We start from the raw sequence: 27288 nt of genomic DNA, 5'->3' as shown, positions 1-27288 counted from the left end.
TCCAGACTTTTTATGTGAGATGTCCCAATTATTAAACACTGGCCATGAAGTCTATACTATGGATATAAAACAAAACATTTCTACAGCTTCTCATTCACTACCTTTGATATGTTTCAGTGGGGCATTAAAAAGACGTTAAATACAGATCTGGTAGCAAATGATGAATGCTACCCTTCAAAAAATAACCATGAGAAGGAACTACATATTGAAAGCTGAACTGCTTAAGCTGATAAATTCAGAACCACCTTAAACCAAGGCCTCCATACTTGTCCTCATCCTAAAATATCAACAAGCACCAGCTAAGTCAAGGGCCACGTTCTTTGCTGGAATCTGAAGAAAGACTTAATCCTGACCGTCATGGACCGTCATGCATTGGCAGTCAAATGGATGAACTTGCTTATAAATCTAGCATCCACTGAGTGATTTCCTGCCTTAGAGAACTTCAGGTTACAAAGGATACCCATCCATTTCTTACCTTCCTCCAGGCCTATTTCTACTTTACATTCATTATAGTTCCATAACTAGAGACTTAAGATAATTGTCTGTCACTTGCAGTGTTCTATCCATCCTTTTCAGAAGCACTCTGGTAAAAATCCTCGTAGATATTTAAAGGTAACACAACATAAGGAAATGCATCAACTCTACCTGTGAACTCCTTTTAAGATTCTTCAATGTCTTGTCACATAAACTGCTGCCTCCCAAAATAATATCCTTTATTTTCCCTCTTCCTTTGAAGAGAGCAGCAATGTATCCAACAAGAAACTGATGTTTCTGATGGGGCACATGGGTGGCTCGGTCGGTTCAGCGTGTGACTCTTGATTTCAGCTCAGATCATGATCTCACAGTTTTGTGAGTTCAAGCCCCACATGGGACTCCATGCTGACAGTGCAGAGCCTGCTTGGGATTCTCTCTCTCACTCTCTCTCTGCCCCTCCCCTGCTCATGCTCTCTCTCTCTCTCCCTCAAAATAAATAAATAAAAACTTTTTCAAAAAATTATATTTCTGAGACCATGATGGTCATGTGAAATTAAATGTGAACTAATTAAATTAAGTGTCAAATTACAATGTGAAATGTAAGCAGATATAGTTGTGTGGGACTTCCAAAAAAGGTTGTATGAGTCTTTTGCCTTTTCCTACTTCTTCTTCCTCCCTGTAACCTAGATTTGATAGCTGGAGCTCTGGTGGCCATACTATGACTCTAAGAATGAAAGTCACCAACTCTGAGGATGATGAGGCAGAAAGACTGAAAGAATCTGGGTCACTAATGTCTTCATGGGATTGCTGCACCAGCCCAGCCCCACTTCCTTTCATCAAGTAGCCATAAAAACTGTGAATATAGGAAAACATGGCTAACAAATGGTTTATTAAACGCTGTATTGCAAAACATGACACATTCTATTTTGTTATGATATGTTCGATTAGCAAAACTTTTCCGGATACATGGGAAACTGTTAAAAGTGCTACTACTCATTCATTCCATAACCTTTTTTTTTATATCTTCTATATGCCAGACAATAAGCACTTGAAGCTGAGTCAGAAAATATGTCCATCTATACAAATCAGTTAAAAACTAGACAAGTAAGCAAAAAATTACCATAGAGCATGACAAGTGCCAGGATGAAAAGTATTTACAAAAGTTCATGTGAGCCCAAAAAGGAATATCTAAATCTATTATAGGAGTCAAGACTTCTTCAAGAAGGGACGAGTAGGTGGAATTTTTAAGAGTAAAGAGGAATTACTGAATAAAGGGTAAAAGCAGTGCAAATAGAGGAAAAGAATGTGCTCAGAGGCCACTTAACCATTACTTGAAAGCAACGTAATCACACCTAGTACAAGCCCATGACTAACTTAAAAGAAGAGCAAGCACTTTCCCGGCAGAACTCCTATAAAAAAAGACCACTAAATATTGTCATAACTCTGTGTCTAAAAGACTAGACAGGAGTAAATGATGATTCAATAAGCTACTAATAATTGACAGCCATGACTGATTCCATGAAAATATGTATTGACATCTGAAATGATTGAGCAAAATAAACTTTCTTTCTTCTTTCTTTTTTTTTTTAATGTTTATTTATTTTTGAGACAGAGAGAGACAGCACATGAACGGGGGAGGGTCAGAGAGAGAGAGAGAGAGAGAGAGAGAGAGAGAGACAGAATCTGAAACAGGCTCCAGGCTCCGAGCTGTCAGCAAAGAGCCTGATGCACGGCTCGAACTCACGGACCAGGAGATCATGACCTGAGCTGAAGTAGGAAGCTCAACTGACTGAGCCACCCAGGAGCCCCTCTTTCTTATTTCTATAAGATCCGAAGACAAAGAATACATTGATTCTTGATTTCAATGTTTTCAAAATAATAAAATAAATATAATCTATAGAAAAGAAATTTCATATAAGGAAAATAAGTGGCATGTCCATTTAAGTAACATCTTCCATTATAAAAACATTTTACTAAACTCATAATAATAAAGCCTTCATTTCATTATTTTACCTATATACACAGACTCTAAATTTATATTAAACTATATGCCTATGCCTACATTCCTAAGTAATATCACAATAGAGGGCAACTGTGGTGCTCAATTACTTATATAGTTGCAGTTAAAGTATAAATTTGCTCAATTGCAAAGTGGGTAAATTTTAGATCATGATGTTGGTTATGATGCCATCACAAATGGTAACACTTCCGCCTCTTACTGTACAATGACAATAATTACTACCCAACCAATCTTATCATTTTTCATACATATTATGGTCCAGGTATTATACAAACATCTTAACTATATAATGCATTTAATCTTTTCACCACTACCAGCAAGATAAAGATATTAATCCCATTTTGCAAATGAGACAAATGAGGCTTACAAAGGTTAAGCAAATTGTCACTGACCACACAGCTAATACGGAGGGAAGGCCATCTACACATATTTGTGATTTCAAGCTCCCAGCCTGACCACTTACTGACTGTGTGGGTTTGGATCTCACTGAACCTTGGTTTTCTCATCTAAGAGTTGGGAGCAGACATCATACCTACCTAAGAGAATGGCTTTGAATGTAAAATCCAATACTGTACATAAAAATACTTATAAAATATACATAGCCATAAAAGTATTAACCATCATCCCCCCTGAAAAGGTGATAAAAGGATCTGCATAATAAAAACTTGAAGACAGGATATATCTACAAAAATAACTTCCAGTAAATGATAACAGAAGACAGGGATAGTTCACTGCAAGTGTTTCTTACGGTTTTACAAGTGTCATAACACACTGGAAAATGATAGAGACCTTAAAAATATCACTTATCTCAAGTCCCACTTAAGACTGATCTCAAAATACATAGGATGGACCACATAAATTGACCCTACTATAAAATTCAAAGAGCTTGCGAGATTCGTCTTTTTTTTATTTTAATCTTTTAAAAGCATGTTTAGATTATATTCATTTGATTTTAGCGAAGCTTTTCTCTAAAATAAATTGCCTATACATGCACACACTAACACATGTGGAATTCCTTTTCTGTAATCCTCAAAGAGGCTTTTGATTCTTCTTCTGATTCACCAAAGAGTCAGTGAGGAAGTGCGATGCGTACCGGGATTTGGACGGCTCCAGAGTCACTGCGTACATTTACATAGAAACCAGATGGTTGTGGAAAATGTTTCTTTTTCATAAAAAAAAAAATAGAGGTGTTCCTGTGGACTCTTATCCTCAAATGGATAAAAAGTGCAAATGATAGGTGAACTAAAGAGAAGTGGCATCCAAAATAATCAAGCAGTTCATTGCATCTCAGCCACATATCCCACGGGGCAACTCCTAAGAACGTAACATTTTTGCCAGGACCTAGGAAGTTGCAGCGGAGGGTCTGGGGTGTCTGTTACTCAGGGAAAGAGAGTGAAGAAGGAAAAGGGGAAACTTGGTCAAAATCTTTTATGCCCCTTGGTCTTTGAAGGCTTAATTTTTTTTTCCTCCCTAAAAAAACTAACTACAAGTTTATAATATGGGATGTTTAAGGGACTTCACTTTTTAATCTTGCAATATTAATTCCCTAAAGCTTTGAACTGACAGGCAGCTCGCTGTAAATGAGCCAGAACAAGAGTCAGAGCCAGAATTTTTGTTGTACCATGACAAAAAATGTGTTATTAGTGCTCAGTGATTAATGAGCATACAAGAGGAAGGGATATAACAAGTATAAGGTTGTCTTGGTGTGTGCATGACTTGCACAATATCAGGGCAAAATACAATCGACTTCACTACGTTCTCATGTAGACACAGATACACATTTCGTATAGAATATCTGTACCATACGGGGCATTTCATTTGATATTTCATCCACATGTAGCATTCAAAAAAATACTACAAAAATTTGAATAGAACCCCATACATTTGTGAAATGACACATACGCACAGTAAACCCTGTTTACTAATTAACATATTTATTGGTTACCTATACTGTATTCCACTCTTGTCTTAAGTCATTCAGGTTCAGTACCTAGTCATGAGTTAATTTCACTGGCAAAGCAAATTAACCAAATCTATGGTAACCCATGCATGCAATCACAGAGCATAAATTTAGTCAGAAATGCCATTAAAATTCAAACTACTGGGAAGAAAAAATAAGTTTGGCATGAGGGAAAAAAACGCTTTTTTAACAAAAGAAAAATGCGTTTGAAAAACACAATGTTCTAACAAAAGCATAGCATCCCATTTTATGAAATTTAAATTAACATTTTCTTTCTTTATGCCCGGCCACTGAAAATATTCAGAAAAACTTAAGGGCCTGCTCACAGATTATACATGTTTATGAAGCACAAATCTAATGTTCATCAGGCTCGGTTGAAGCAGAAAAAAAGAAAGGCTAGAGAAAGTTAGGCAGGATAGGGAGGAGACGGAGGGACAAGAGACACAAAAGGGTAATCCATCAACCACATGGACTGCTCTGACTGCTCTGTGTCAAAGCTGCAAACAGCTGGGATATGCCAAGCCAACGGGAAAAGCAGCCCTGATATTTTAGGAATTAAATGAATTATAAGATAAATAACAGGACAATGACATAGCAATTGCCCACAACAGACATTAGGGGAAAGGGGGAATTTTCATTTGATTTGATCAGTGGCTTAGCTAAAACCCCTCCGGCTACTTGATCTCTTCTTATTTGAAAGGCTGGATCCTAAAAATAAACAGACCTAGCACCACCCCCACTACCCCAACTGATGAAAAGTAATTCACTGATTAAATAAAAGTTTAAAGAATGTTGTTTTCCCATACTACATATAGACACAAGCTTGCAAATTGGGGGGGAGGGGGTATTATGATAATATAATATTTTACAAATAACTGTGGCAGGTAAAGAAAAATCAAAGTCAAATAAACAAATAAGCAAACACACCATTTTTGTTTTCACTATTTGGGAAAAAGAAGAACTACACGATGATTATGATTCCCCACCATTTTTCTTTTCACTACTTGTCTTTTCTTTCCTTCATTTCTTTCCTTCCTTTTCTCTTCTTCCTTCCTTCCTTGCTTTCTTTCTTGTTTTTAAAACCTAAAAGCAAACCCAGTCAGTAGCAATTTCATTTACTCTTGGGGCCTATCTCTGAACTTCACATCTGAGTGTTTTTCAATTTGTATTAAACACTTTCTTAAAAAAAAAAAACTTTCTAGAAATAAATGTACAAATTTTTGCTGGCTCTTTCATGCTTTCTCATAGGATTAAATCTATAAAGAATTAGTATACTGGCTTTATCTAATCCTAATTTATTCAATTTGCACAACTATTTTTAGTTACTCGTTTGGACTTTATTGGACTTTACTGCCGCTCAAAGGGAAATTGTACATCCAAAGGTAATATATTTAAGCACTCTATCTTTGTTGATGAACTAATTGGGTTAAATTTAACAGATATGTGAAATAAGGTAAAACAATTGACACTCTTAGGTCACTTCATCTATAAAAATGTTCTCAAAGTTAGAATCTTCTGGAAACTTTAGTAAGTACTGGTACTTAGACCCCACCTCCCAAGACTCTGATTTTCTTATCAGGATTGGCCTTGGAAGTTGAAAGTTCTTTAAACTCCCAGTTGATTGCAATGTGTAACCTCTGGAACCACAGGTGAAGAACACTGGTTGATAGGAGAGAGGAAGCCATTCACTGCAAGGGAACAAGGGTGAGGCCATGGAGGACGCTGATGGGAAGACAAACATTTTCAACTCATCTATGACCTTCAAAAATTATTGAATTAATTGAGCGGGGAGTGGGGTAGGAGGATGGAAGGAAATGGCAGGAAAATAATGATGACAAGTATCCCTTGAAGCCAAATGGCCTCTGAAAGTAGCGTGTAAGGAGCCATCTAATGGAGAATATTCAGCTCTTCAGCTATGGCAAGTGAAGCCATCGGCAGCATCTATCTTTGGAATTTAATCACATAACTAACCGCATTTATTTAGACTTCCCTTCCTCAACCTGTACTTTCTCAAATAGAGGTAACAGAGAGTTCAAGAAGGGGGAAATGGTATTGCAATTCTAAGAGGGCTCAGTTCTGCTGGCCTGTGACAAATAAGAAAGGAGTGGCCCCACCAGTTTATACAAAACACAGTGATTTTTGTCAAGGGTCTGTCTTTTCCTGTGCTTGGGTGGTGATCATTCTATTCTTCACTATGAACATGAATTCTGCCTACTACTGGATTAGACCAGAAGACCAAAATTGGCCACAAAACAGAACTATTCATACACATCAGACAAACCACATGAGGGGGTTAAAAAAAGAGGGAGATAAAACAGGCACCAAAGAAATTGTGCTAGTAAGAAGCTCAGAACTATTTGATGAGAGCTCAGTAATTTGATGATGTGGACTAGCTTCATCTTAAGTTGGGAAAGATGGCATTTTTCTGCATCCCCTGTGCTACTTGTCCTCAGGACAATCTTCTTCGGTCCTTTCTCTGAAACAGAATACAACTCTGTCCTCTCTTGTTGGCCCTCACTGCTCCTTCAGCATGCCAAAAACTGAGGTGAGCTCAACATGGGCTGGAAGCTTGGAGAAGAAGCTTTATAAAATGGGAAAAGCTTGTTCCAGTAAAAGCAGATGAGACATCAGAATATCCTGTAAGTGTGACCTTCAATATTAGCACTTAAATGTACAGTTGGGATTCATGCAGTAAAAGAAGGTGACTTAAGAACTCTACAGTTGGGGTTAGAGTGGGAGAGAGCCAAAGCATAAGAGACTGTTAAAAACTGAGAACAAACTGAGGGTTGATGGGGGGTGGGAGGGAGGAGAGGGTGGGTGATGGGTATTGAGGAGGGCACCTTTTGGGATGAGCACTGGGTATTGTATGGAAACCAATTTGTCAATAAATTTCATATATAAAAAAAAAAGAACTCTACAGTTGGTAGAACTGGAAATTTTTATTAATTTTTGTTATGATGTGTTTGGATAGCCTCATTATTTATGTTTCCTTTATTTGTTTTAATCCAAAGTAATGTAAAATTATTGGAAGGAAAGAAGTTTAATTGTCCATTTTATTGATAATTCATGATGGCATTGGATTCATTATTATATTATATGTCATATATGTATGTATAATTAATTTATTTTTTAATAAATTCATTTTCATTAAACTATGATTTCACATGACCTTAATGCATTTATAACAAAAAAAATTAATTTTGTTTTCCTTATATATTATTTATTACTTAATAATTTTAAAGAAATAAGGCACAGGCAGAATTTATGCAAAATAGATATGAGAGAATTTACTATTTCTTAGCACTTGGTTTTATCAGATTTTGAAATGGCTTTCCTGAATCCATCCTGGGTGTTACTGTTTCTAATAATCATTTTATATAAAATAGTAATTGTAACCCATCTGACCTCTTTACCCTTTTCACAGAGATGTTAAAATTCCAGTGAAATCACACACTGTTCTATGTAAGTCACAGGAAGCCATCTTTTCAAAAAATATGACAGAAAGTCTTGTAATAACATTTCCTGAGTACAATCTAGGGAGCTTTCAGGGGGACCATATGAAGTCATAGAAGCAGAGCCTCCTATAAAAAGTGAGAAATATTAATAAATACAATGTTTCTGTCTCATCAAGTAAAAGCCTACCACAAAGGACTACCTCACAACCTAGAAAGAAAATATTTAATATCTTAAAGTAATTCAAAGAAAACATAAAAAGTTATACTATTTTTATACTCATGATAAGGTTAGGCCTGGAAAAACAGTATAACTCACTTATCAGTGTTTAAATAAATATATGTTTAATACACATCAGTTGCTGACCATTTATCTTATGCTTTAAAAGATTCTCCATTGAAACATTGTATTTCTTCCTTAAAAGTTTTGTGATGTGTTTCTAGCCATTTCTGTTTATTGCTATGGAGAAGAGAATGTCCGACAGGTGATTTACTTAAATAGATGGCTGCTAGATGAGAATGAACTTTGACTCATTTAAATTAACTCCAATATTTATTGTTACAAGTTGACAATGCTCTTGAAAATGATTAAGCATGACCTCTAGAATAAACAAATTTAATAAGAAGGACTAAAAAGAAACACAACATTGTATTTAAGAGATACCACCATTATTTTAAAATCAGGAACCCATAAAAGGTTTGACGTACAGTACAACAGAGTAAAATTTTGGTTTAAAAAACATCTCATGGGGCGCCTGGGTGGCGCAGTCGGTTGAGCATCCGACTTCAGCCAGGTCACGATCTCGCGGTCTGTGAGTTCGAGCCCCGCGTCAGGCTCTGGGCTGATGGCTCGGAGCCTGGAGCCTGTTTCCGATTCTGTGTCTCCCTCTCTCTCTGCCCCTCCCCCATTCATGCTCTCTCTCTCTCTCTGTCCCAAAAATAAATAAAAGTTGAAAAAAAAAATTAAAAAAAAAAAAAAAACATCTCAGTGACTTTAGATATTTTTACCTAGGGCAAGTCTATTCAAGGGACTCTGAAAATGACCAGAATGATTATCCCAGAGAAAATAAAGTAGTTGAGCCTTGTTTGTAAATTTTAGTGAAATAGGAAGTGATTCTCTCTTTATATATGATTGCTTCCATGGACAAGCCTTATCATCCATGGAGGGAAATTTCTCCGTAGAATCATTGTTTAGTTTAGAAATTAGTTTAGTGGGCTTATAAAAGTATATGCCTAAGTGTAGCACAGGGAGAGATAGAGAATGCCACCATTGGTAATGTTTAATCTCTGTATGCAATATAAAAATGTGTATTTTTAAGTAAGAAGGAAATTCAGTAAGAAAAATAACTGATTTTCTTTCTACGGAAGGATATTTCTCTACCAGCACCTCTAATGACTCTCTATGATTCTCACTAGAATAAGACCTCTCAGACCAATGATTCAAAAGCATAAGCTTAGAGGGGGTTTCAATTTATTCATCAACTGCACATACACATACACGCATATGTACACCCTTTTGCTAGTTTCAGGAACACATTTATTGGTATTAATATTAGCCTCTGTCTTTTTAGCTCAAAATGTCACTATCGTAAGAAAAAAAAAAAGGATGGTTCTAATACAAACCCCAGGGGGAGTCATTATTGCTTGGAATGATTTCCTGTTGCGATATCTGTGCTCCCTGTCTTGAAGAGTCATGCACACTCTTCACAGGCAAAGTTTCTGCCTTCTGTACAACCTCCACACTCTGAAGCCTTAGTCAAATACTGTGTACTCAGAAGGTGCCCAAGATGTGCTCCTGGAACTGAATCCTCGTAAGAGAGCATTGTTAAAACAGAACACTGTCCCTTGCTTGACCTCCAGCTTCCTATACAAATAGATGTGAAAAGATGTAGCTGTATGTCCAAATGTATTTTTCACATGGTGACTAATGCTGAATATAATCTATACTCAGCCATTACAGGAAAGTAAAGATGATATCAGCAATCCACCCTGCATGACAGCCTATCTCTCCTTTGTGACTATTTTCAGTAGTATTTACCAAAGGAAAACAGGTTTTCAAAAAACCATTCCCTTTGTTAAGAATGCAAGAGAATTCACAGATGCTGTATATTCACAAAAGGCACCATTTTAAAACATAGAGTTTATCTGGTAGTGATATCATCAGAGGGTGCATTCAGCCAGACTGAACAACGCGGACATCTTCAATGTGCCTCATATATCCTCCTGAGATCTGGCGCTCTTAAACAAGCTCTTCCATCTGCCAGGAACCTGGCTCTCCCCATTTCTACCACCCCGCCCTTCAGTTTTGACTCATGCTTCAGGCACCAGCTAAAATTTCATTTCCTCCAAGAAGTTTCCCCGGATGCCTCATAAATGAAGCTAGGTCCTACAGCACCTCCTCCTTCTACGGTGTAATAATTATCGCCCTGTATTGTAACTGCCGGTTTGCTGGTGGGTCTCCTGGCCCCAGACAGTCATCTCTGCAGGGGTGGGCTATGTCTTGGTCCCCCCTGTGCCCCACGTACCTGGGATGGCAGGCACCTCACAGATGACTACTGAATTGAGACGTAAACTTGGGCAATGAGACAAGCGAAGTAATTTATGTCAAAGAAACCTTTGTAAAGATAACACGTCTTTCCGAATTATTATAGATATTTTGGAAGTGTATCTGTGTTTAGGTGCGTGTATGTACGTGTTGGGAAGCACCAAAACTGCATGAGGAGAGGAAACGGAGAGGTTCATGGGGTAAACCTGTCCTCTGTCCAGGGCTCAGTTCCCTCACAGGGCATTTCATTCTGCTGTTAAGCCATCAACCACATTTATGGGATCCCTGTCTCCCTCACTAGATTGCAAACTCCTGGAAGGTAGTAATTATGCCTTTTGACCATTGTCTATGGAGTTTTGGCAGACCGGGGGTGGGGGGTGGGGAGCAATAGGAAAAAAGGGATGGGGAGGAAGCTCTATTTTCACATTCTCAGAGTAGAGGTTTGGAATCCTGTAAGAAGAAATCAGGAGAGATGTTTTTATGGCAGACTCAACCATTTAGGCCATTTGTTCAGTATGATTTCCAGAAAAGACTGTATCAATAGAGTCGCTCCATGATAAATTTTGGATAAATTAGAGTAATCAAGTGAGAGAACTGAGACGATGTAGGTTGTGAGATTCATGTAACAGCTAAAATCTGGTATGTGCTCAGCCAATGCTCATTCCTCTCCCCCATGTATTTATTTGTTTTGTAGGCTATCACCTCCACCTTGCCAGCATTATATAGGGGCTTTAGGCGTTATGTGTATTCAATGCTAAATTAAGGCTCCACACCTTGAGTTTTCAAAAGGTGCTCACCTAGGGACTTTTTAGCAATGCAAATTCTTGGGCCCACCCTGACCTACAGAATCAGAAACTTTTAAGGAGGGGCTCAGCCATCTGTGTTTAAACAAGTTTTCAAGGAGATTCTATGCAGCTTACATTTGGGGACCACTGCTCTACAATAATGGGGGAAACGCCCATTTAAAACAGAGGCAAATAATCTGGAAGGAAGCCTGAAAGGTATGGAAATAACCACCCTACCTAATTTCTTGCTGCTAAAAGTGTGATCCCTGCACCAACATCATATCACCTGGTTGAGATGCAGGGTTTCAGGCCCCATCCCAGACCTACGGAATCAGAAACTGCTTTTTAACAAGATCCTTAAGCGACTCACATGCACATTAAAGTATGAAACGCACTGGTCTAGTGAATACTTTGAGTAGCAGCAGATGAGCTGTGGGAGAGAAAAAAACTAAAGTTAAAAACTACATTTGAACATTTTAAATGAAATCTCCAGTCTCTCTTGAACAGAGGGTTCGTGTAGAAAGTAACGGCTATTTGCTTCACCACATGAAATTTCTCTAATTAAATATTACATTATCCAATGTAAGTCAGATATTTGGTGTGGGTGTGCAGGGACCCCACAGCACCTGAACTGTGCTTTCCAACAAGAGCGTCAGATAAAAGAGTGAGAACAACCGGGCCACATTTTAGAGCCCAAGACACGTGAAATGAATCTACTGTGTATTTGTAGCTGGAACACGTAAGCACCGCAAGAGAATTTTTAAATTCTTCATCTTTTGTCCCACACTCCTACCTACACACACATTTTTCACATATTTAACAAGTAATACTTTTATCACCACGATTTTGCTATTGATTGCTTCTTTAACAACAAAATGCATCACAAACAAAAATGAATGAAGCTGTCTGAGGAGAAAATTCCATAGTAGCTTTACTGTCAATGCCCATCATAAATAACCATGACATCATAGGCGCCTTATCTACGGGTTGCCGCTACTGATCGATGGCATCACTCTAGTGGTGTAAATAGCTTCTAATGTCCCATCTTCCACCTTCAAATAGGCTCTGATTATTTATGATAGCTGTTAGGTTACAAGTCTGAGCTGGGGTTTGGATTTATTTTCTACTTATAGCTGCTGTGGATTTCAAGTTAGATAGGATTATTTTTTAGTTAAGATGATGAACTGGGATAGAACTGTCATCGAGCCGGGTGCACCATCATCCCGTCTGGTTGGTGTCACCATTTGACTATGAATTCACAGGGCCAGAATGCTTTCAGGATTATCATTGTCAACCCACACATATTAAAGGATAGCAGTTAATCACCAGTTGTTACAACATGAAAAAAAAAATGCAGAAAGCCGGATGTGGCTTTTTCCACAATTAAAATGTTTTAAAAAATACCTGTAGCCTTTTGTTACTAAATCGTGAAGAGGCATATCATCTGCATTGTGTGTGTTTTGTGATAATGAAAGTGTTTCAACTTGAATGTGACAGCTAGAGATGATTTAGGAGGTAAAAGGAAATCCATCACCTCTTGGGCAAGGTATTCTTCATAATCATAAAAGAGACTGACAGGTAACTTGGGCAAGAATACATTTTTGCAGAAAGACATAGCAATGAGCTGTATCTACATGAAACAGGCAGGTGAAACAAAAAAAAAAAAATCTGCCAATTTTCCAGATGTTTTGTCAATATAATAACAAATACTTGAATCACTCTCCACATTAGATAAACAGTAAATTATCAAAAATGTTTCTGAGCTAGATCAGGATGATAGACTGTATTTTTTACTTTTTCAGATTTTTTTTAGCATTATGCAAATAAAGGATTTTTCTTCTGGTGTCCACTTTTATTAGGCTTCGGCCAATTCTTCATTCAAATTTCCTCTAAGTCTTCCCTTCTCATTGAGAAAATTGTGCTAAAAATGTAAGTTCTCAAAAAACAAGAGGAAAAGTTTTCACCATGCAAAATAGTATGTGGTTAATACCCTATAACTATAATCTTATATCATTTTCAAGATAATTTTTAAAGTAAATTCAATAGCTATGAGACTATTTAAAAATCTCAGATTTGAATATTTATCCTGTCACGTTTTATTTCATCAGCTAACCAAGCTTCTAATGAAATGTGTATAATCTTACATATAAGATTACATATAAATATATCTAAATTGTCCATACAGATATATAATCTGTTATGACAAAATTTTATTTCCCACTAAATTTTGGATTATTTTGTATGATTTTTAAATCAGATACAAAATAACTGCTCTACTTGGCATTTTTAATGGTTCTTAATCTATGTAAAAAATAACCGAAGATCAGTTTGCCCCCTTACAACATTTTACAGACATGTTAACAGTAAAAGCACACACAAACTAAACACTGCAAAGAAAGTAAACACCTATCTGAAAACGCCTTGACGCTACCAGAGATGAAATTTTTACTCGAGCAATCTGTCTTCCCATATTATTTATAAAATCTCACCGGATCAATTGCACATTGCTCTTATAAGGTCATCTTGAGGACTACTCTATACATTTAAACATTTAAAAAATGGAAAGACATCAGTTTTTAATGGTGATGAGGCAACTGCTTGATGATATATGCAAAATGAAGACAGAGGGATCCCTCCAATAACTGTTGCCCTGTATGCATATTGTAGTAATTATTTAATGCCAGGATATTTCCCTTTCTAGAGGTAGTAATTTAAATATTCCTTCCCCATATGCTTTGTGCTGTTAAAAGTCTTAAGTAAACTGAAAACCTCAGTCGAGAGAAAGTGGGAATGTGGATGCTAGGCGCTGACAATGGCTGTTTTGTCACATCCAGGCTCTGGTACTTACTCAGGAAGTGGGGATTCGTCCAGCCAGCTGATGCCAGGGGACGATGATTTATTGCCTGGTGTCCTCAGTGGCAATTGGACCCTTTCCCACTGTCACTCACAACTTGCAAAGATTGTGTCCTAAAGAAGAGGTTCCCCTCCGTTCTAAAGAGATTACAATGCTTGTCATAAAGTGTCTTTTAGCAGAGGGAAACGGCTATGAAAATGGGCAAAGAAAGGAAACAGTCAGAAGAGGAGAGAAGATGGATGTTCTGTAACCTTTTCTCAGAGACCCATTTCTTCTACTTTTTCTCCTGTCTTTAGCAGGTTTTTGTTTGGGCTGATGACAATGCGTAATAGCCTGATAAATTGATTTTGTGAGTCCTTTTTCTCATCTCTTGAGAAGACACTAACTCGTTGGGACTTCAGAGGGCTCACAGAGGCAGGAGACAACAATTAGTTTGTTGAAGATGTCAGAAAGTAGCTTCAGAGTTTTGCCAGGAGAAATCCTTACTGACAGATCAGTGCTGACAATGTTGGCAGCTGCCTGAAAAGTGCAGCAAGCAGCCCAGCATCTTAGGGCGCGAGGAGGAAGGCCGCTGCACGTGAACTCTGCACTCTGGCTCGGTCCTCGGCGCTGTGAGTTCCTTCTGACTCACCAGAATTAAAAGGGAATGTTGTGTTTAAAAAAAAAAAAAAAAAGTCCAAGAGCTGGGTTCTGCAAAACACATTGTTAAATACCTTCTTTAACAGCTAAACGGATAGCAAATCAAATCTTAGCATTGCTCTTAATTTAAATTTAAATCAGTGACTAAATAAATCTCTGTAACTGTTTTCAAAACCTTTTATGTACTGCACGATTTCAAATTGACTTCTCTATATGTAAACATATATGCTGCCTGGTACTCAACTCTACCAAACATATTAATTTCAATAAATCTTTGAGGGACCAACTTGACATCTGTTAAAGAGATAAAATATTCCTAGTCTGAACATACTTAAATTCGTCAAGCATTTTGAGGTACCATCCTGGAAGTTATCAAACATTATTAACATTCAGATTTACTGCCTAAAACCTTTGCCCTAAAATTATCAAACAATTTTCAAAGTGTTGCTTTTCTAATATAAAAGAACTGAACTTTTCTAACTTACAGACATAAAATTGGCAACTTCTTGAAAATTTTGAAACTGATATAAAATCTCATTACATTTTGGGAGATGTAAATATTAGTGTTTCCTCCTTGGCATGAAAAAAAAAAAAAATCAAAGGATAGATCCTTGCATAGCACCAAAGCACAATTTTATGTTTTGGTAGCCTGTCACTATTTACTTTTAAAGGCCCATAATTTAAAATTCTATACTCTGTGTCTATATATGTCTACGGCATGTTAATTACATATATGTGATTTTATGTAAAACTAACACTTTAGACTTGGTGTTATAATATAGCAAGGAATATTTCCAAGCATTTAATCTTTCAGAACGTCTCCCCCAGATAGAGCTAAATATAAAACTTCCCTATATTTTGAAGAACGCTATATCAACCACTGAGTGTTTCTCCTAATTCTGAAAAAAGGTATGAAGTGCTCAAGTTAGACAGATAATGGGAGGTGAAAATGGGGCAATCCTAACTATTCTAAAATGAAGAGTTCCAGGGAAAGCCCTGTGAATAAAGAAGCCTGAATTCTAGACCTTGTTTTGCCATCAACTAGCAAAGGACTTTGAGCTTCTCTGGGCTCCGATTTCCTCAAGCAGTAGAACAAAGGGTTAATCAGGATGATCTCTCAAAGGACCATTTCACAAGAACCTAAAATGATTATCATCATTTGAAACAACTGACTCGCTATGGTCCACTCATCATCAGGGAGCTTAGCCAGAATGAAGTCTCTAAAACAAAAACCATCCCCTACAAGAATGGCCAATGCCACTGCTTGAAATTTGAGAAGCAGTTATGCAGATCTGGGGACACCTGGATCTTTGATTTCTGGTCAACATTCTTTCCGTGGACTTCAGGCCCATTCACCTGTATTAAAGGAAGGATGGAAGAAGAGAGGTAAACCTCACAGGACAGAGCTTGCTCCTCATCTGCTTGGCGGGAACGAAGTGAAAATCTGGAACTGAAATAGGATTGAGAAGCTCTTCTACAGTTTATCCCTGCTTCTACTGCAGCACGCTATCACAGTATTAACATAGCTGTTAGGAAATAAATGCATTTAACAGTTAACGTTAACTCCACAGAAATAAATTATGTGGTCAAATTGTTCATTAAATGCATTAATCCAGTTGTAAGGGACCTGCATCATAGCAATAATTGCACTGTCATTGCAAAGCTTTTAAAAGCAAATCAATCCAAATTATATCAACTTGACTTATACCTTCCCAGCAGCACTACTTTAGCATCGAATAACAAATATATGACAAAAGACAGCTTCTGACGTAGCTGTGAAGCAGTTTGAAAGCTTTTTGTATTTTTGGCTACACTGAGAGTTTAAGGGATAGGAAGGAAAAAAGTGTCATAGTTCAATAGGTCTGACCCATGTTTTTCCCATTTTTACTTTCTGAACCAAACAGTGCAATTAACTTACATTACACGTCTTCATAATATTTGTCACGAATATCACAGCAACAGATATAACCCGCACTGCCTTCACAACAGTGAACAGAGTTCTACCAGGTAACAAAAACTTCTTGGCCCAACAAGAGACTTTTAAAATTCAAGCTCTCTAAACTTAGCAGCACCCCTGAGAGTCACAAATTGAGAGAGATTAATTCTGTGCCCCTGCACCCCTCATTACCAGGAGAGCTGAATTAGGTCAAATGCAAGTTAATCTCCTGAATTCCACTTCTGCACATGGATGTTAGGACAGCCATTATCGTGTACTGGCTAATGTCTTTAAACTACACGCATGCAAAATTAATAAACAGTATGCCCAGCCCATATGAAAAATAAATGAAAGTAATGCCTTGAAGTGATTTTACATAACAACATTGCACGATACAGTAACTAAGGAAACATATGCACACATGTATAACCCCAATGCTATCTAGAGCCAACAAGAGTGAAAACAATGAAACCCAATTACAGAAAGTTCGGCGTTTCCCGTAGTAAACAATCACACACAGATGAAGAAACGTCGGTCAACCCAAATATCTATGAAACGTCACATAGGACCTGCCTCCACCCCCCATTTAAAAATGCAAGGCAAATTGCTCATGCGGAGGGTGATGAAGTTTTAAGCGAAGCAAGACTGCCATCACTCTGCGAAGGTACAATGTTTTCCATTCTTTCGGGGAGGAAAAAAAAAAAACAGGCGTACATGTCAGCACTAAGCTAGTAAAATCAGGACTCCGCTTGTCCAGAAGGCCTCATAACAACCTAATTGCCTTACCTCTCCTAGACTGTAGCCGGGTCAAACCACTCGTACTCTATTTTCATTATGTACTGCATATTTTCAGCAGTGATAAATGTTGTGATTTCTTTGTAAAATTAAATGAACCATTATCTTGCATTTTTTTTTTCATTTTGAAAATGCTTTCACGTTCTAACTTATTCCATATGATTCTTCCAAGAACCCGAGGTTGATAGGATTCAAGTGATAGGAAATATTATCCCGTGTTCTATAGAAGGAAATACGTTAAATTAATTAAATTATTAAATTAACAACCAGAGGATCTGAATCCTTGCCCTACCTCTGTCATTAACTGGAAATGTGACCATGAAGTCATTTGATCTCGGCAAGCACAGAAAAAAGCAAAAAAATGTCCGCTTCAAGACAGTTCAAGAAATTAAAAAAAAAAAAAAAATCAGTTAGCCCTTAACGATGTGGGGAAAAACATGCTTAACCTGACTCTCAGAATAAGAGAATTTTAAATTACAAATACACTGAAACACCACTTTTTGTCTGTGACTAGCAAAAGTCAAACAGTGTAGTTATACATCATGTTGATGTGCTATCGTGGACAAACAGCCACTTCCATACGCTGCTGTTGGGAAAGCTGGTTAGTACAGCTATGGAAAATTGACAAAACCTGAAATAATTATAAACGTACATATCATTTGACCCATCGGTTCACTTCTAGGAATGTAGCCTATGGAGTTTCTCACGCAGCTCCGTTGAGCATTGTTTGAAATAGCAAATAGTAATCATAATAATTAATAATACATTATGGTACATACACTCAATGGAATACTATAAAACAAATAAACAGAATTAGAAGGTTCTTTACATACCGCTACAGAATAATCTGCAAGATGAATAGTTGAGTGAGAAAAAAACCAAACTGCAGAATGGTGTGTTTAGTGTACAATACTTGCATAAAAGGGAAAAAAATATTCATTTGCTTTTATATGCATATCATACATCTAGAAAGATCCACAGGAAAAATACTGCATGACCTCTGGGAGGGCAGTGAGGTGATGGAAGACAGGTGTATTTAGTTACTTAAGTACCTATTTTAAAGAATTAGGTAGAGATACAGAGATATACAGATACGTACAGAGAGAGAGAAAAATCTCTAAAACACTACTTCAAAAAAATAAAGCAAATAAGAAATATATAGGTACACTTTGCACAAAAAAAGATTTCTGTCCACATAGAAATGTGCGCGTGTGTGTGCCCGTGTACACACAAACACTTTTACATAAGCTTCTTGGAGTGCTACACAAGAAATTGTTGAAACTACAGACATGAAGTGTCCCTCAGGAGAAAGGAGACATGCTTAATGTACTGCTTGAATTTTATTAAGTGCACGTATCTCTTTCATAATCATATTAACCACAAACAGGGAAAGGGCAGAATTAACTGAAAGGTGTCCCTAAGGTAAGTTATCTACCCTTAAATGGGTTGAAGTGGTCGCAAGAAAAGAATTCGGTTCCTCTGACAGTCCCACCTTCCTTCTTGTAATTCAAATGTAGATGAGTCTACTTTGAAAAAGAAAAGTTCAATTAGAAACTCTGTGTGGATGACAGGGCCCTGAAAACATAAGAGCAAGAGCTTAGGGAATGGATTTGTCTGGTTCGCCACATAAACGCCCAATAAATATGTGTTGACTGACTGACAGGCCCAATTGCTAAGCTTGCTACAGAATATGTGCAAAATAGCCTACTTGAGCAGTCTGCCATCCCATGAAGACATTTGATTCCAACAGGCTAGGACTTAATTGGAAAAATATGGGAAGGACAGGATGGCAAGACCATTCTAACAAAGTCCTCTAAAAATGGATGATTATTTCTCTGCTTATCTACAGGGCATCTTCCGCCAAAGATACGGAGCTTTAAAAAACCCATTTCTACCAACAGAAATAATTCTATCCCATCTGCTCGCCAAAGTTCCCTGAGAAAGCGGTGATAGTTGATGTAAAAGTGGAGAAAGACGGGAATATTGCGGGTCCTGTCTGTGCGCACACACATGTGCGTAAGGACCAGATGAGGTGAATGCTCTCAGAAAAATTATTATGTTTTATCCACTGAAGTAAAAGGAGGCTGTTTCTGGGTGTGGAGTGTGAAAAACAGTCTCACTACTTTATAGTCACACCTCATAACATAATCCTGTAACACCTACTGACCCAGGATCTCCAAGAAAGGAATAGTGTTAATTCTATTGCACTTATGGGAAATTTGGGGAATGTGGAGCCAAGATCCGCCAGCCCTGAGGTTCTTACTCATAGCCTTAACCATGATATTTCCTTCCTTATTTGAGGATGAGTAGAATATACTCACTCACACCTTTTCATTAGATTCTGCTTGCTCTGTGGACTCCTAGAATAAAGCGGTCCTTTTGAAATGAATGTTAGTAACACTGTAATTACTCTTATTATTCATTTCATAGAATAAGTAAACATTTTATATGTAGATTGCCTTGCAGACATTCAAAAGTAAAGATGAATATTTCAGTTCTGAGTCAAAGATTAATACTACATACACACACACACACACACACACACTACAGTTTATATATATGTCTACATATATATTACAGCTAAGAACTTTATAATCATTTCAAAAATAACATTGCTTCTTTAAAATATTTTAGACAAATAATTATGTAGAACAGAAGAAATGTTTCAAACTGAGCCATTAGCAGCACTATCTATTACTATTTAAGTCTATGTCCACCCCCTCCATGTCATATGTAGAGTATCTTTATTTTTCAAACATTGAACCATTTTACTGCCTGCTTGGTTAAGGCTATGACTGGTTGTTAACCACTTCTCTAAATACTTCAGGAGACTGAGAAACAGTAGAATTGTATTTTTTTTACATCAATATAAAGTCATGTTCACCCCCAACCCCCCTTCTTCCCGGCCCCCTCCTCGCTCTCCCCATGAATGTGTTTTCTCCCCCACTTCTTAGACGCATTTGGTAACAATCAGGCTTTTATTTTAAGGAGCCCTAAGATAAGGTATCTGTGAGCTCCACACTTGGAGTAATTGATCACATTTGTTTCCTGTTCCTAGGTTAGACTCCTCACTCTTGCTCTTTTTTTAAAAACTTGGCATGTTTCTCATTACCCTCTGCCTTGTTAGCCTAGTAGAAATTTTCTACTGTGGAGAGTGAAAACAGGACGATACTATTACAAACCCCATCTAGTCAGTGACAGCAGCCCTTCTCTTTCTTTGGGAACTTCTGGCCACTTCACTATTTAGCGGGGAGCCCTCCTATGGATACAGGTATGCGTGCGGGTAACTGAGGGAGGTTCCATGACATCCGCTTGGTGTTCGCATGTTTGATTTTCACACTGTGCTGATTCATACCGAGACTGTTCCCCAGGATGACAACATTGTTATCATATGACTCACACTGCCCCACTTCATTTCATTTGGGAATGTTAGCTCAGGTTCAATAAGCATCAGCTGCCAATTCTGTAAAAGAAGACCCGTATCTTTCCCGTTTATGCTTTCCAGATAAATTGTAATCAGTAGCATTTTATTGACCCTGTCAGGTGGGGCTTAATTTCAGATATTGACTAAGGAAAGAAAAATGCAGAAATCTGAACAATCAAGTTGCCCTTTTTGTGTCTGCAGGCCAAAGAATATGGGGCCCGACTCATTTTCCTATCATTGCTTCAATCACAGCAAAGCAAAAATGGGAGTTAAAGTGAAATGAAAGACCTGCCTTTATTTTCCTTTTTAAGGCCAAGAGAAATACCAGAATAAATGACCTATAATGGCTAAAATTAAACTAACATATTTACTTACAACATAAATATTTATTTGTAAAAACATGACAGACTCTAATAAAGTGAGATGCTTGCCATTCATGCAAGAAATCTTAACAAACGATCCTTTACCTAAGTGGTGTTCCTACAACATGCAGAGTCTTAAGACTGTATTGTCAACAATTGCTAGATTTGTTTGTATGTTGGGTTGGCTGGTTGTTTATTTCACTCGGTTCTCTTTCACTTCACATATTTTGGCACCTTTGCATAAATCGCCGGCAAAAGCAGCGTATTTTAACAGCATTCAAAATAAATAAGATGCAGAAGACTTGGAATCTGGTCTAAGAGCTACACCCCAAAGTCGTTAGGTGACCTTGGACAAAAAGTTGACCGTCTCTGACCCCCAGTGTCCTCATTTATAAGATAAGTGGTCTAGGTCAGATGGCCTTCGTGGTGGCTCTCAGGGCTCACACTCTGTGATAACTAACATTGACCTGAATCACCATGTGAAAGATTGAGTCCTCAAGGTTTTTGAAGATTGTGTTGAAAACAGTAGCTGCTGGCCACATGTGACCGCTATATACTTGAAATGTGGCTAGTCCAAATTAAGATGTGTTTTAAGTATACACACCAGATTTCAAAGACTTTAGTGCCAAACAGGTAAAATATTCCAGTAACAATTTTTACAGTTCTTTACATTCTGAAATGATAATATTCTGGATATATTGGTTAAATAAACTATATTATTAAAATTAATTACACCTGTCTCTTTTCTTCTTTTTATAAATGCCATACTAGAAAACTTGAAGTTATATGTGGGGCTCATGTTATATTTCCGCTGGACAGTATGTAATAAGAGGACTCTGGCTGTGTTTTTCTCCCAGAGATAAGATTAACATGGAAAGACTTTGAAATATTTCATTTATTGGGTCGTTATAAAAATAAAAGAAAAATCACTTGTCCTCTGGATAAAAAAATACAGGTCAAAACCTTACTTAAAGCACCCATGCTACTTAATAAAGGGCATTAAATGTTAAAGAATATGTTGCATAAGATTACTGTACTAGTAATCAACATGTAACCGAAATAGCCCAAATTGCCCCAAAGTCATAACTTAATTTTCTCATCTAACTAATCTGATTTACATTCCAAAAGCCTGAATGATGGCTCATTATTTCCTTTACAACATTAGTTAAAGATTAGAAAAACATTAGTGAAAAGATTATAACTAAAAGATTATAAATCATCTTTTGTTTCTCTAGATAGATGTGTCCACTTTATCTTGAGGACTTCTGAAGCACTGTGTCCAAAGACCAAAGTTTTGCACATTTTGTCAACGGTAATACCTAAGTGATTTAGATTAGTAAGGAAAAACTAAATTTCATCTAAATAAAAATGTACACACAGCTGTATGATAGAGAGCTACCATTTTGTGTTTAAAATGGTAAATCAAGGCCACAGTGTATTTTTAAAATGATGTATTTTTCTAGAAGGTACAAATAAAGGATAAATGCTCATTAAAATTAACAGTGAAACCTAATCCCTAAAGGAAGCATTATGTATCCCACATAAAAGTAAATCCAGTCATCATCTGAAGGGAATATTCTATGTATTTTATAGCACGGAGAAATGAGCAAGAAGTCATAGTTACAAAGCTGAGGAATGTCATTTTCCCTCTCCAAGATTAAAATGTTTTCCTTATAAAAATATGCAATCTTATTTTTACCATCCTCTTTCTCAAGTATTTGCATCTTTATCCATCCCCAGAACCTGACACCTTGTCAAGGTAAAAGGTAAAAGCTTTTGAAGATCTACTACTACCCTTGTCCTAATAAGGTCACTGACCTTTCAGACTCAACTCCTGCCCACCCCCTTCTTCATTTCCTTTCCTATCATTAGTCTGAAATGGCATCAACTACGTCTCAATTTTCCTCATCCCTTCAATGCCCCACCTCTTTAGTCCAAATTCACCTAATTAGGAACTTAATTTCCTTTTTTCCCTGATTGAGGAATTGATAATAGACGGATTCCCATTCATCTCTGAATCACAGAAAATTGCATTGATGACCTCTTATTTAGGAATGCTAAGCATTTATTCTAAAAACTCTTCTGCAGAGGCCAAGCTTTTCCAAAAAGTGTATTTTTCCAACCCGGAACTAAGCAAAAGCGTTGTTTTTACCTTTTTTTTTTTTTTTTTAACTAAAATGGGAAGAGGAGAATCATTCAAATCTGACAAAATTTACATTTACTTTATATTTTATTCTACAGAATCATAGTTACTTACATTGAAAAGAAGTACGTTTTCCTGTCAGGGAGCAAATAATTGAGCTCTACGAGAAGATTATCAGACTAGATTTAAAGAGATAGAGCTCAGGAAATTAAGTTAATTTGAAGCTGGTCACTTTTGGCAAAATTATATAAAGAAATTGGTAAGCCAGAAATGACACATGGTCTAGGTATCTACAACCAAACGGGAGTCATATATTAAAGTGACTATCTGGGTAATTTGCTAACATTACTATAAAATTACCTCCTTGACTTTAATGGTGATAGTCTGACTGTAGAGTCTTCCACTTAATAACTCAAAGCCCACGCATGAAAATATTTCTTGTATTTTTCCCCCAGAGCATTCGTGGCCTTAAACACTGGTGGTAGGAGACAATTTTATTCTGCCATTCAACTCAAAATTTTAATGACTAATTTCAAGTCCTATTCATTCAAGGAATGAAAAGATCATCAACATCATTAGAAACCTTGGAATTAGCAATTATAATAAATGGCAAAGACAAGCCTAGTTCATTTTATCCAACAGGTATTTGAGCCCATACCTGGTGCATTCTGCCATAAGGCATCAGAACAAATCACTTCAATGTTTATTTTATCACAGATCTACTAATGCAGAAGAGAATTAGTGACATAGATGACCCAAGGAGAGAATGCAACTGAAAAAAAAAAAAAATGTCCATTTCAAGCATATGGTCTCATTGCACTGTGCTTTCTTTGGTGGGCCGTATTTGAGCTGAATCAGGGTCAGAACTTTGCTATCTGAACCTAAACTGTACGAACATGATTTAGACCCTCCCCACAAAAAGGAAGTTATACTGTTGATTTTAATTTATTTCAAGAAGTCAGAACTTATTCTTACAAAAATAAAAACTACCAAAGCAAGTCATTAAAGCATTGTTGTTTTTTTTTTTCCTCCTCATGGAATGATTCATACTGGGTTTGCCATTTGTGGGCGCCTGGGTGACTCAGTTGGTTAAGTGTCCGACGGTGGCTCAGGTCATGATCTCGTGGTCCGTGGGTTCAAGCCCTGCCTCAGGCTCTGTGCTGACAGCTCAGAGCCTGGATCCTGCTTTGGATTCTGTGTCTCCCTCTCTCTCTCCCCTCTCCTTCCCTCGTGCTCTCTCTCTCTCTCTCTCTCTCTCTCTCTCTCAAAAATAAATAGACATTAAAAAATTTTTTAAATAAATAAATAAGCGTTAGCCATTTGTAAGAGATAGCTATTGCTAAAATGACCTCAAACTCAATTATCTGAAGAGAAAGAAAAAAAAGTAGGTAAATGAAATAGTAAGAACAATGGCCCTTTCAAAACACAAAATTAAGTAAATAAACTACCTCATCAGCTTCATCACTGAAACCATTTTGCCTGAAAATATAATTTTTATATCGGAAAAATCGTGAGTAGTTAGCAATCGTTAAAAGGGAGAATTCACTCTAGTTAAGATACGGCATTTGAATTCTGACTACCTTGGAGCCCTACGTAAGAACATTTCCAAGTGGAAAAGAAAAATGAAAGAGATCGGTTTTACGAGTTGCCGTATTTTCTCCTTCCTCTCTTCATGCCCCCCCCAAACGCATCCTCAACCCATAAGTGTGAATAGCTAAGTGACATTCAGAACCTTTTCCAGGAAGTGGGAATGTTACAAAATCAACCCAACCAGCTATGTTAGGTAGCTGAAACACGAGCTGGAGAAGGAAAGAATTACAGAATTAAAGCCAAACAATGTCTTTTAAACATGTGGAAGATAACCTTATTTCCTTTCTATGTCTTTTTTAACAACGGGAATTTCTACAAACCAGTTATTGTCCTCACACCAAACTTCATATATAACAATATAAATTCTACAGATTGGCATGCTGTTAAAGCTGGTTCGAATTTATTACAATAAGCCTAAACAATTTCTTCTCAAATTATTGAAGTGATAAAGCACTGAACCCCCATCCTTTGGTTAATAAGCAGGATACATTTTTTTCTCTAACATATTGGACAAGCCTTAAGTTTCTTAAGCAAATAAAAGAATACTTGCTCAGTCCTTCTACAGTTAACCGGTAGATCCACAGGGCTGAAATCTTTTATCACTCCTTTCCTTTCTACTTTGTAAACCTACTTAAGGTTATTACATAATGACCTGAATAATGAAGTTCTGAAGGTTTTCCATTGAGACTGGAATTAATCCCAATGTACTGAGAGAAAAAAAAAATCTAAATATCTTAGGGGAAAAAAAAAAAAGAGGATGCCGTGGCACTTTTAATCCTAATACCCAAAATGTCAAACCCGGTAAATAAGACCATATTCATGACCCGTTTTTGACACTCACACTGACAATACTCCCAGAAAGATCTGCCGTCCCCCCAGACTGCCCAAGGACATGTTAATTCTCAAAAACCTCATGCCTAGCAATTTTCCCCCTTATTCCAAACAACTGATCATTATTTCTCCTCCAAAGTTGTCAGAAATTCCTCACTGCCCATAAAGCTTAATTTACTAGTTCATAATATCCCCATACTTATATATCAAGCCACTTTCACAGGACACAAAAAAATACATTTTCCAAACTTGGCAGTTTCTGTTTTTCTTCTTTAGTTTAGTTGGCCATATTATCCATGTGTTAAATCCTAGCCTAGCCTTTACTTTGTATCTTGGAAATACTATATAGCTTGTACCCTTAGGAAATGTGTGCAAAATTTTAAAAGAATTCATGTTTTATGGCTAAATCATAGAAGACCAAGAATAGGTAGAATGCAAGGAATGTTACTAGAATCTCTGAGTGTCAGACCAAGCAAATGGTCGCCATGAAAATACAGCTGTATACATTTGCATGGGCATATGTTTGTTCAGTTTTTCCCCCTTCCCGAGCCGGGGCTTCAGCTTTAGGTCATTCTGCAAACAAGCCCCAGGAGACACACAATTACACTCCCCTGGAGACTGACCCCTTAGAGTGCCCACCTGTAGCCAAACACAGATAGCATCCCGGAGCAATGAATTAGCACTCTAAGCTGATTAGAGCAGCTCTGCACAACTCTATTTTATTGACACAATGAAGAGAGGACAGAAAAGGGCCTGAAATGAGAAAATCATTTCCATGCTGACTGAATTAAAAGAACAAAAGAGCTCCTTGGAGTTGCAGCATTCAATTTGTCGGGAAAAAAGGAAGCCACTTAATGGCTCACAATAGATCTGAGCAGACAGATGAAATTTAAAACTTCAGCATGAGTGCGATTAGCAGCGAAACATATTCTAAATCATTTCCTCCATATGCATAATTTCGTTTGATTATTTAGTTCTGTGTTTTATAAAAACACTGGGCTAGATGCTATCTTCAAAATGTCTTGACTTTTCATTTTTCAAAATCACGGAACAGTTTCTCATTGTATGGTAATGTCCTCTGTGACAATATAAATTGAGCAAAACAAGTATGGCTCATGTTTTCCTTTCACCTTTAGTTTCCAAAAGTGAATATATAAATAGAGGTTAATCTGTGGAACCTAGGATTGTAAAGTAATCTTCGACTAAACAGTTTGCAATTCGAAGTTAAATAAATTATATGCAACAAGAGCCCTTCAACATGGGGTAAAAGGCAACCCATTATTGCACCCAGAGGCTACAAATAAACTCTGCCAGTGCTAAATTAAAATGTCAAAACGGATGTCTTCCTTAGTTTAAAAGATAGCATTAATATCACTAAAAGCAATGCAGTTAAGACTGCAGTTTCCAAATGTATGTTCTTTATTTACTTTTGTTCAATTAATTATCGTTGTGCTTGTTCTGACTTCTAAATGCCTGAG

At 37.1% G+C, this 27288-nt stretch overlaps 1 protein-coding gene across 6 annotated transcripts in view; it reads right to left on the bottom strand.

The window, feature by feature from the left end:
* The window catches only part of MECOM (MDS1 and EVI1 complex locus), a 561175-nt gene that overhangs the window by 238665 nt on the left and 295222 nt on the right, over positions 1-27288 (bottom strand). The gene's annotated exons all lie outside the window — the stretch shown is intronic.

This window comes from Felis catus, chromosome C2 (assembly GCF_018350175.1).
Source record: "Felis catus isolate Fca126 chromosome C2, F.catus_Fca126_mat1.0, whole genome shotgun sequence".
Lineage (NCBI taxonomy): Eukaryota > Metazoa > Chordata > Mammalia > Carnivora > Felidae > Felis > Felis catus.
This window is presented reverse-complemented; position numbering and strand designations above follow the sequence as displayed.